The sequence below is a fragment of the Monodon monoceros genome, unplaced genomic scaffold (assembly GCF_005190385.1).
Source record: "Monodon monoceros isolate NGI ecotype Baffin Bay Population unplaced genomic scaffold, NGI_Narwhal_1 Super_Scaffold_5, whole genome shotgun sequence".
Classification (NCBI taxonomy): domain Eukaryota; kingdom Metazoa; phylum Chordata; class Mammalia; order Artiodactyla; family Monodontidae; genus Monodon; species Monodon monoceros.
The window spans coordinates 88,032,824-88,043,700 of NW_021703782.1; positions in this window are offsets into that span (position 1 = coordinate 88,032,824).

The following is a 10,877-nucleotide window of genomic DNA, read 5'->3' on the forward strand; positions in this document are numbered from 1 at the left end:
CCCGGGTTGAGAGTCCGCCTGCCGATGCAGGGGACACGGGTTCGTGCCCTGGTCCGGGAAGATCCCACATGCGGCGGAGCGGCTGGGCCCGTGAGCCATGGCCGCTGAGCCTGCGCGTCCGGAGCCTGTGCTCCGCAACGGGAGAGGCCACAACAGTGAGAGGCCCGCGTACCGCAAAAAAAAAAAAAAAAAAAGAAAAAAAAGAGTGGCTACCATAGGTCACTTCATCACAGCTTTCAACTCAGTGGCCCAGGTCTCCTCCTCGTGACTGGAATCACGGTCTTTGCATTTCTCAGGATGTTTCTGGGACTTGGTGGCCCTTCCAGATGTATTATTTGCCATCACTTGGGTGATGACTCACTCCACATGTAGATCCCACCATGGCCAGGCACCAATTCTCCAGGGAGTGAGTGCTGTGATGGAAACTCATTAGAATTCTAGGGCCATCTCATGCTAGGTGTGGGGTTTGGGGCATATTTGCTTAATAACGCATATAGAATTATACAAGTATAGGAATATATGGAGTCTCAGTTTTCCCATATGTTAAAATGGGGAGATAGTACCTACTTTGGTTCTATGAGTTCTATGACGAATCAATGAGATAATGTGCACATGTTTGGCACAGGGTAGACTCTAAGGAAATGTTACTTTCCTCCTTCTACATCAGGGGTCGGCAAACTATGTCTCCCAGGCTAAATCTGACCCTCCACCAGTGTTTGTAAATAAAGTTTTATTAGAACACAGCCACATCCATTCATTTCTATATTGTCTATGGCTGCTTTTGCGTCCAATGACAGAGTGTGTAGCTGTGACAGAAATCAGATGTGCCACAGGTTCGCAAAGCAGAAAATAGTTACTATCTGGCCCGTTACAGAAAATGTTTGTAGATCCCGGTTATACACAATGGCCTTTGAGAAAAATGATCTTATCTCCTTGTTCCTTTCCTTCCCAAAGTGCTTTTTATCAGACCAAATGCTGTTGGTGGCTTCAACCACTGTTTCTATGTGGTACAGTTTGGATTTTCCAGCTCTCCTCTGAGTGCAATCCTGTTCATTACAAGTCCTTTGAGTATGACTCCTAGCGCAGCACACATCCCCACCCTACCCCCATCCCCAGATTTGGGCCATTCAGCTTTGAGAAGAGGAGGAGTCTCACCTCCCTTACTCTGGACAACAACTTACAGTCTAGGGTAGCACAGGCTTACGTGCTGTGCTTACGTGCTTACGTCTGTGACAGACGTAGCATCCCTAGGTCTTTAGCACCACATGTACTGCTCGTAAGCTCCTTGCCCTTATCCTCTGCACCTGCAGTTATATTGATACTCGTACATTTCCAGATCTGACTTTGCATCCATCTTTTTTTTAAAAATATAATTGGAGTTTCTTTTAATATACCTTGTGAGATAGAGGTCTAATTTCACTTTTCACCAATGTTTCATTAATTGTCCTAACATTGTTTTATTATTATTATTTTTTTACTTTCCAATACTGGATTTATTTATTTATTTAAATTAATTTTTATTGGAGTATAGTTGCTTTACAATGTTGTGTTAGTTTCTACCGTACAGCAAAATGAATCAGCTCTACATATACATATATCCGCTCTTTTTCGGATTTCCTTCCCAGGTAGGTCACTACAGTGCATTAAGTAGTTCCCTGGGCTATACAGTATGTTCTCATTAGTTATCTATTTTATACATAGTATCAATAGTGTATATACGTCAATCCCAATGCGGCCATCTTTATTAAATTCCTTCTTGAGAAATTCTGTTCATTTTTATTTCTGGCTCCCTAGCATCGCTTTGGATTTGGACTCTGCTATCCAGAGTATTTACCAAGCCTCGGGGCTTCATATCTTTTGAGAATCAGCTCAGCTGGTTTTCTAGGTTCTCATCCAAGTCTCTGCAAGAAACTGTTGGGTCAGCCAGGGCTTAGGCCTGAGTCCTCTAGGATGCTATTGGAACACACTCTCCAGCTTGGCTTTGACCCTTTGGAGACTGACTGAACTCGCTAGGCAGTCAACCAACTGCGTTATTATCCACCTGACATCTCTTTATCTCAATTAAAAAGATATCATGAGGGTTTGGGTCAAAGGCCTTTCAGGCATAAGATGGTCACACACAGGCCTTCCCAACCTATTAGTCTCTGATTCTATCACAAAAACCAAATAGGATTACTTGCTATAATTTATTCTTGGGAATCTCTTACTGGCTCCTAGAGCTCATTGGTCCCTCTCTAAGGGTCTACATACTACCTATTTGGGAACGATTATAGTTTTGAGTGAGTTAGAATTTGCCACACAGTTTGTCAGGTACAATCAGAATTTACTGAAGGGCTTCTTTTTTTTTTTTTTTTTTAAAGATATGATTTTGTTTACATTTATTTATTTATGGCTGTGTTAGGTCCCCCTTTCTGTGGAGGGCTTTCTCCAGTTGTGGCAAGCGGGGGCCACTCTTCATCGCGGTGCGCGGGCCTCTCACTATCGCAGCCTCTCTTGCTGCGGAGCACAGGCTCCAGACGCGCAGGCTCAGTGGCTGTGGTGCATGGGCCCAGCTGCTCCGCGGCATGCGGGATCCCCCCAAACCAGGGCTCAAACCCGCGTCCCCTGCATTGGCAGGCAGATTCTCAACCACTGCACCACCAGGGAAGCCCCTGAAGGGCTTCTTAATCTAGGGTTTGTGAACTTGCATGGGAATAAATTACATCTTTATTTTCACTAATCTCTAACTGAAATTTGGCAAGTTTTCCAATTGTAATGTAAGCAGCAAATCACAGTAATATTGGCATGACCTTGACTTTGTTGCCAATACAAACCATGGGTTTTTCACATCACGTTGGAGTCACTGTAGACATGTCAAAATATCTTTCAAGTTCAAAACTACTTCAAAATTATGGTACTTATAAGACCTGCTGCTAGATCTTGTTATGTAATGCATTACTAAAGAGGCACGTATATTACCATATTGCAGGTTTAAAAAATATTCTAGCAGCTTTATTTTAATATAATCGGCCTCCCTTGCAATCTGACATATTTCATTTGATGCATTTTTAAAAATACTACTCTGAGGGCTTCCCTGGTGGCGCAGTGGTTGGGAGTCCGCCTGCCGATGCAGGGGACGCGGTTTCGTGCCCCGGTCCGGGAAGATCCCACATGCCGCGGAGCGGCTGGGTCCATGAGCCATGGCCGCTGAGCCTGCGCGTCCGGAGCCTGTGCTCCGCAGCGGGAGAGGCCACAGCAGTGAGAGGCCCGCGTACCGAAAAAAAAAAACTACCACTCTGAGAAGAGGTCTGTAGGTGTCACCAGTTTGCCAAAGGGACTCATGTACAGAAATCCATGCTCGTCATGATGGTAGCAGCTCCTCCCCAGAAGCCTCAGGGGCCAGAGCTCCGCCCGGACCCCCCCCCTTTGCCCAGACAGATCTCTCAAGGGGCAAAAGAACCCTCACCTCAACTTTGGGTTCTTGGGCTCTCTTCACTGAGACTAAGTTAACACTAGTGAGGCTTTCCTTTTGACTGACAATTTGAATAGCAAATGTTGCCTCCTAGTTTTTTCTCCTTCCTAGTCAAGCAGCCTTGGGTTTGAATGACAGCTCCCCCATCTACCTCTCTGACCCTCACCCTTCTAATCTGTAAAATAGGGATATTACCACCTACTTTGTGAGGTGATAGTAATTAAAGAAGGTAACAGATTTTTCAACTGGATTTTCTGGGAAGCAGCCATGAGATGGCATTAGGAGTAAAGCTGTTTATTGGTCGGGGTGGGAGTTACTGCTTGTGACAGAAAACAGGGGTAGGAAGCAGAGTTGGGCAGAAAAAACCTTCAGATTGTGATGCAAATCTGACATGCGTGAAAGGACAGAGAGATAAGGAAAACCTCGGACCACAATTCAGATTGCACTAAGTGTCTGCCAACTCAATTGGTTGCTCTAGAGCAAAGATTACCTGTCAAAGGAATCCCATGTTGGGTAGAAATGCCCCCATCACACTTGATCATTGGCTAGAGGGTGCCCAGAAAGACCGTGGGCTTGTCTTGAAAGCTGAGGTACAACCTGAAAGTGTTATGGCTGGAAGCTGCCACCAGCTACCTTCGTTCCTTGCAGCTGACTGCTGAGTTCTTACTTGAAGGGAGATCTGAGCAGTGTGCCTCCACATCTGTCCCAATTTGAGAAGGCTGAGCACAGTCTTGGTGTAACTGCAACACACCTAGCGAGAAACAAGCATGGCCACCACCCATGTCTCTGAAGAATTGCTTATCTGGTCTTATTCACCCTAAGCACCAGAGTCTTGATTAGAAGAGTCAGGTCAGGTCTTTCTAAGCTAGGAATCTTTTCATACTAGTGCCTAGGGTAGTTCTTTGACTTAGGACTTTATGAAGGTGAAAGAGGATTTTTTAAGAATGACTTGGTGATTGAATCCATACTCTATAGTGATAATGTTAATAACAACAGCTGCAGCAGCAACAATAATGATAATTATGAATGTAATGTACAGCCTATAAATGGAGTGTCGACTAACCATAAGGGCTCTGCATTCGGCACTGATAGTAGGTTCTCTCTTGGTCCTCCAGGAACTGGAGCTTACCCAGTGTGGGTGAGGAGTCAGCTCTGATCCCATGTTCATTCTTCTTCTCCCAGGGGCCCCTGGTGTGTTCCATGCCATCCTATCTCAGGCAGTGAGCGCTGAGACGCCTGCTTCTTTCTTCAGTCTTTCTCGCTAATCCTAGACGGTCCTCAGTCTTCAGCTGAGGACTTACTCAAAGGAGAGTCTAAAAGCCCTTCCTGTTTATCACTTGATTTTGACGGAAGCTGAATTTCCCCTCTCGTGTCCTCTCTACAACGCTGCCTATGTCCTCTGCTTGCTGACCAGTGATGTGAGGAGCTGCCTTTGTCTAATTTGCACACTCTGGTCTACACTCTTTCTTGAAGAATCTGTCCTGCCTCAGCGTGGCTGGCCTCTGCTGTGACCCTAGGAAGAGCATGTGAGTCCCAGTCGGCAGGAAGCCTCACTCCCCACTGAGGTGTGAGCAGGACACCGCTGCAGTCCTACTACACTTCCTGTGTAATGAACTTAACATTCCCTGACACCTGGGCTTAAAATTAATTTAGGACTAATGCTGTTTAGTCAATCCCGGCCCAAGACACTGACATATAGTAACCGCTTCATTGCCATTCCCTGCTTTTTCCTGCTGGGTTGAGCCCATTGGCGATGGACTTGGGAGATATTTGCTTCTGCCTGTCACTGAAGTGTCAGGGTTGGAACTTCAGACTTTTAAATGGATTTGGGCAAATATTTTCTTCCCAGGATTGCCCTTCAACCCTCCAACCTCAGGTCCCTTGTCAAGTTCCTTGGCAGTGATAAAAGTGTCGTCCAGGGGATGGGCAGTCATCCCCATTGCTGAATGGTGAGGCAAACAGCCACAGGAAGACAGATACTCATGCCAGGAAGACCAGCCACATGCCAGCTCGCCCTTGGCTGAGTCCCTGTGTGTCCTGGAATGAGGTATAGCCACGTGGCTGGGAGAAAGCTTGGCTCTCAGAGGTCCTCAGTGCCTCGCTCTCCAGCTCTAGGCTAAAAACGGAACTTGACCTCCAACAGTAATCATACCTATCTCTGTCTTTGAGAATCTCTTCTTTTTCAAGTGCTTTCCTTGTTTTCTATTATTTAGCAAGACTTTGAGGCAAGGATGATTATTTCTGTGTTACAGATGGAGAAACAGAGGCTTGGGGATCCTTTGCCCCTGTTGGAAGAGTTGGTCTGTGGTAGACGTGAGATGTGAACACAGGTGTGCCCGACCCCAGTGCCCGCACTGGGTCTTCTTCTCTACACACAGTGAACCAGGAAGCAATGAAGCCAGTTGCATGCAGTCTGAGGGAAGAGCAGTTGCTGAGCAGATGCCTGGGTACACTGGCCGAATGCCATGGGAATATGGCTTTTTCTTGGTGGTGTGACAATCTCGAGAAAGTACTCCATGGCCAAAGTGCTTCCACCACGAGTCACTTTGTTGTTCTCTTTGTGAGAATTCAGCTAAGGAGCCGTAGAGACTCACCTGTGGCTCCTACTTTATATGCCCTAGCAATCCAGGAGAGCAATTCTGTTAAGCAGTATCCTCCGGGGACATATGGAACCTGCGGGGAGTCATGTGACCCTGGTTAATCAACGCCCAGGTACAATTCAGCTGTTTATGGGATCACGTAGATTGACTTACTAATATCTCCAGACGATCTGTGTCCAAGTTTTTTTTTTTTTCCTTTCAGTCTAAGAGTTATACTACTAATGCCTCTTCCTCACTGGTTTTCAAGTTACAAATCTAAGGTGTTGTTAAAGGCACCTCTGTGTTGTCCATGATTTGACCTGTCTTTCTCTCAAGCTCATCTCGACACTTATCCTTTGCAATTCATGCTCCAGCTGTACCAACATCCTGGCGTTTCCAGAAGCAGCCGTGCCAACCAGGCCTTTGTTCTTGTGGACCCCTTTCCTTATTTTTTAAAAAAAAATTTTTGGCCGTGCCGCTGGCATGTGGGATCTTAGTTCCCCGACCAGGGATCGAATCATGCCCCCTGCAATTGGAAGCCTGGGATCTTAACCACTGGACCATCAGGGAAGTCCCGATCCCTTTCTTTAAAAAGCCCTTCCTCACCTCGTCTCCTTGCCTAGTCCTTGGACATCTCACAGGTCTCAGCTCAAAGACTCCCTTCCCCTGACATCTTTAGTCAGAGTTAGATTCTCCTTCCTTCTTTTAGATCCCATAGCATCTTGTAACACTGCCATATACAGTTTTTGGAGTCACCTGTCTCTCCTCCCTCTTCTGCATGAGGCTGTAGGAGCCTCTAGAGAGGAAATGTGTTTTATCATTCTCTGAACACCCAGCACTTATCAGATAGCCTGACTCAACGGGAAACCTTTGGGACTCTAACCTCAGGGCAGGTTGGAATCTCAGGCAGGACGGTGGGGAAGGAGAAGAGATAGAAGCAGGTAGAAACAGCAGGAGGGAACTCAGCAGCCTTTCTGATGGGCCCTCACTATGGGATACAGTGCTCCCCAACCCCAGTGCCAAACTGAGTAAAATGCAGGTGAAATGGACACTGGTAAATGCAGACTTGATTCAAGCTTCCCAGGGGGGATGTGCTGCCCAGATTCAAGGGTCTTAGGTTTGGGTGGGGAGGGAGAGGTCAGGTCAAGACTCTGGGTGTGGGGTCCAGACTGTGTTGCAGGAAAGGGACTTTTGTTTCTGGAGGAGGAATATGTCAGGGCTTTGCAGGACAGCAGGGCCGGGCTAACCATGGTGGCTTCTGTACCAAGATTCCCACTGCAAAGCAGAAAATGTGAGATAAAAGTCTCTTGAAATGGTAAAAATAGAACCACCATATGACCCAGCAATCCCACTCCTGGGCACATACCCGGAGAAAACCGTAATCCAAAAAGATGCACGAACCCCAATGTTCACTGCAGCACTATTTACGATAGCCAGGTCATGGAAGCAACCTAAATGCCCATCGACAGAGGAATGGATAAAGAAGATGTGGCACATATATACAATGGAATATTACTCAGCCATAAAAAAGAACAAAATAATGCCATTTGCAGCAACATGGAAGGACCTAGAGATTGTCATGCTGAGTGAAGTAAGTCAGACACAGAAAGACAAATATCATATGATATCACTTACATGTGGAATCTAAAAAAAAATGGGTACAAATGAACTTATCTACAAAACAGAAGTAGAGTCACGGATGTAGAAAACAAACTTATGGTTACCAGGGGAGAAGGCGGGGAGGGGTACATTGGGAGATTGGGACTGACGTATACACACTACTATATAGAAAATAGATAACTAATAAGAACCTGCTGTATTGAGGGAACTCTACTCAATACTCTGTAATGGCCTGTATGGGAAAAAAAAATCTTAAAAAAAATGGGGATATATGTATATGTATAACTGATTCACTTTGCTGTACACCTGAAACTAACACAACATTGTAAATCAACTATACACCAATAACAATATAAATAAAAAGAATATACAACAATAAAAATACAAAAAAAAAGAATATACAACAATAAAAATTAAAAAGGAAATGGCAATGGTTAAGAAAAAGCACAGGGGTGGCCAGGTGTCACTAATTGTTCAGCCGTTACTAATCCCTAATTCTCCACCTAGCTCAATATCTCAATATACCTCTCAAACTCTCTCTTTCTCTCTCTCTCCCTCTCTCTCTCTCTCTCTCTCGCTCGCTCGCTCGCTCGCTTTCTCTCTCTCTCTCTCTCTCTCTCTCTCTCTCTCGCTCGCTCGCTCGCTCTCTCTCTCTCTCTCTCTCTCTCTCTCTCACACACACACACACACACACACACGCAACAGCAGTCCTACTGTTGGAATGTGAATCTTTATGAGAAATGATCCACCAGGGCAAGGTGGAGCCTGAAGCTATACCCACAGTCAGGGCTATGGGTTGGGCCAGCAAGCTCTAACAGCTAGACATAAATCACTTAGTGATAGAACATGGAAGAAGCCAACAGAAGGTAAAATAAGTATTCAGGAGCGGGGGACTCACTATCAGTGAATTCTATGTGCCAGGCTGTGAGCTGAGTGCTTCAATACACAGCCGCACACCACTTTAATTAATATTTAATTGAAAAATTTGAGATAATTGTAGATTTATATATAGTTGTAAAAGAAAAATACAGAGACATCCTGTATACTCAGTTTCCCCCAATGGTATCATCTTACAAACCTGTAGTGTGATATCACAACTAGGATATTGTCTCTCCCTCTTTCTTTAAAAAAATGTTTTATTGGAGTATAGTTGATTTACAATGTTGTGTTAGTTTCTGCTGTACAGCAAAGTGAATCAGTTATACCTACACATATATAGAATATTGTCATTGATACCATGGACTCATTTGTGTGTGTATGGTTCTATGCAATTTTATCACACGTGTAGTTTGTGTATCTGCCGCTGTTTTCATGATACACAACGGAGCCAACACCACAAGGATAGCTCTCGTTGCCCCTTTATAACCACACCCTCCCCCTAGTACCCTTTCTCAATCCTCAAAATATCCATGTGAGGCAACTAAGTCTCAGAGAGTTATGTCATCTGTGACATGTCATTGGATCAGTAAGCAGTGATGTTTTGATTCAGAAGTTTGTCCAAAAACGTACGTCACATTCGTTTTCTTAATTTCTCATTTGTTCATTCATTCAACAAATATTTATTGAATGTCTGCTAGGTTCTAAGCACTCATCTAGGGACTAGGATTTCTTCAGTAAAAATATGACCAAGTCCCTGCTTCTCATGAAGCTGTCATTCATTCAAGTGTGAGTCAGACCACGGATGTGAAAACCCAATGTGTAATTTCAGGTGAGGACAATTGCTCTGAAGAACAACCGAGGAAGGGGGCGGAAGGATGGGCTCTACCGTCTGGGGTAAGGTGACCAAGAAGGCTGCTGTCAGGAAGGGAAATTCGAGAGCAGTCTTGACCAATGAGGAGTAGGAGACATTGGATTTCTAGGTGAAAGGAGGAGGGCAATCACAGAGGGGCCATGTCGGGAATGACTGGGGCATGTTTTGGATGTCAAGGCAGCCAGTGTGTCTGGAGCAGAGTGGGGCAGGGAGAGAGCGGGGGACCTGAGGTCAGAGAGGGGCCTGGAGCTGGATTACAAGGGCCTTGCAGGCCATGGGAAAGAGTTTGGATCTTATTCTAAATGGGAGTAGAAGCCACTGGAAGGTTTTGAGCCAGAGAAAAACATGATCTGATTTTCAGTTTGTAAAAAACCACCCTCTGGCTGCTGGGTGGAGGATGGGCCGTAGGAGGGCAAAGCCAAGAGCAGGGGGAACAATTTGGTGGCTACCGCAGCAAACCACATGAAAGACAGGGTGGCCTGGACCAGTGTGGCAGTGCCGGGAATAGTGAGAAGTATTTGGGTTCAAGATGTATTTGTATCCGTGGACCCCACAGGACTCGATGCAAGATTGGACATGGGGTGGGGGTGAGAGCAGACAAGAGAAGGGGATGTTTTAGACAGTGCTAACATTGAGTCACTTATTTTCTTTAACCGGGACATCACAGTGTAGTGCTAGACATCAGGAATCTTATTCCAAGTGAAAGGACCACTGTATCCAAGGCTCTTTGCTTGCTTCTCTCCCCCCCCCCGCCCGCCCCCCGCCCTTCTCAGCACACATCCTGCAGGTTCAGTAGAGACGGACATACCCTTGATCTCAGTCTACCCATGAGAAAAATGCTATTGGCCCAAACAGTTGGGAAATTGGAGTCTGGTTGGACCCAGTCCCTAGCCCTGAGGGCTCACAGTCTGGTGGGGAGATAGGCAAGTGAAGAAAAACTACAGTGTGAAATGCCAGAGTGGAGAGACCAGTGGGAGGCAGGGGAGGATCCAGGGCAACGGGTGTGGATTTCGCTGAGTCGCAATGATGGTGATTGGGTGGCGCGTTAGGGATGGTGTCAGGGGATTGAGGGGATGCTCTGGCATCAGTCTTGAGGCTTGAGGACATGTTCTCTGTTTATAGAAGAAAGGCTATGAATTCCCAAGATGGAGAAAAACAAGAGCAAAAAGACTGAGTCACTGTGCAGCATGGAGGGTTTGGGGATAGGAGAGCCATTGGTCCTGGTGGAAACACAGTGCTCACATGGAGGAGTGGAGGGAGGGAGGCTGAAGAGGCCGGCTGAGGCCAGCTCCTGACGTCTGGCTAAGCTGCTTGGACAGAATCCTGGTGGTAACTGGGGTTGGAACCTTCAAAAATCTTAAGGAAAGGAGTTGCTTTGGATTTTGAGGGGCTCACTTTTGCCAGATAATGAGCTGCATGTATGAAGGTCTACATCTTTCCTTGGGTGGAGAAAAAGGAGCCCCCTCCTGGCTCAGCC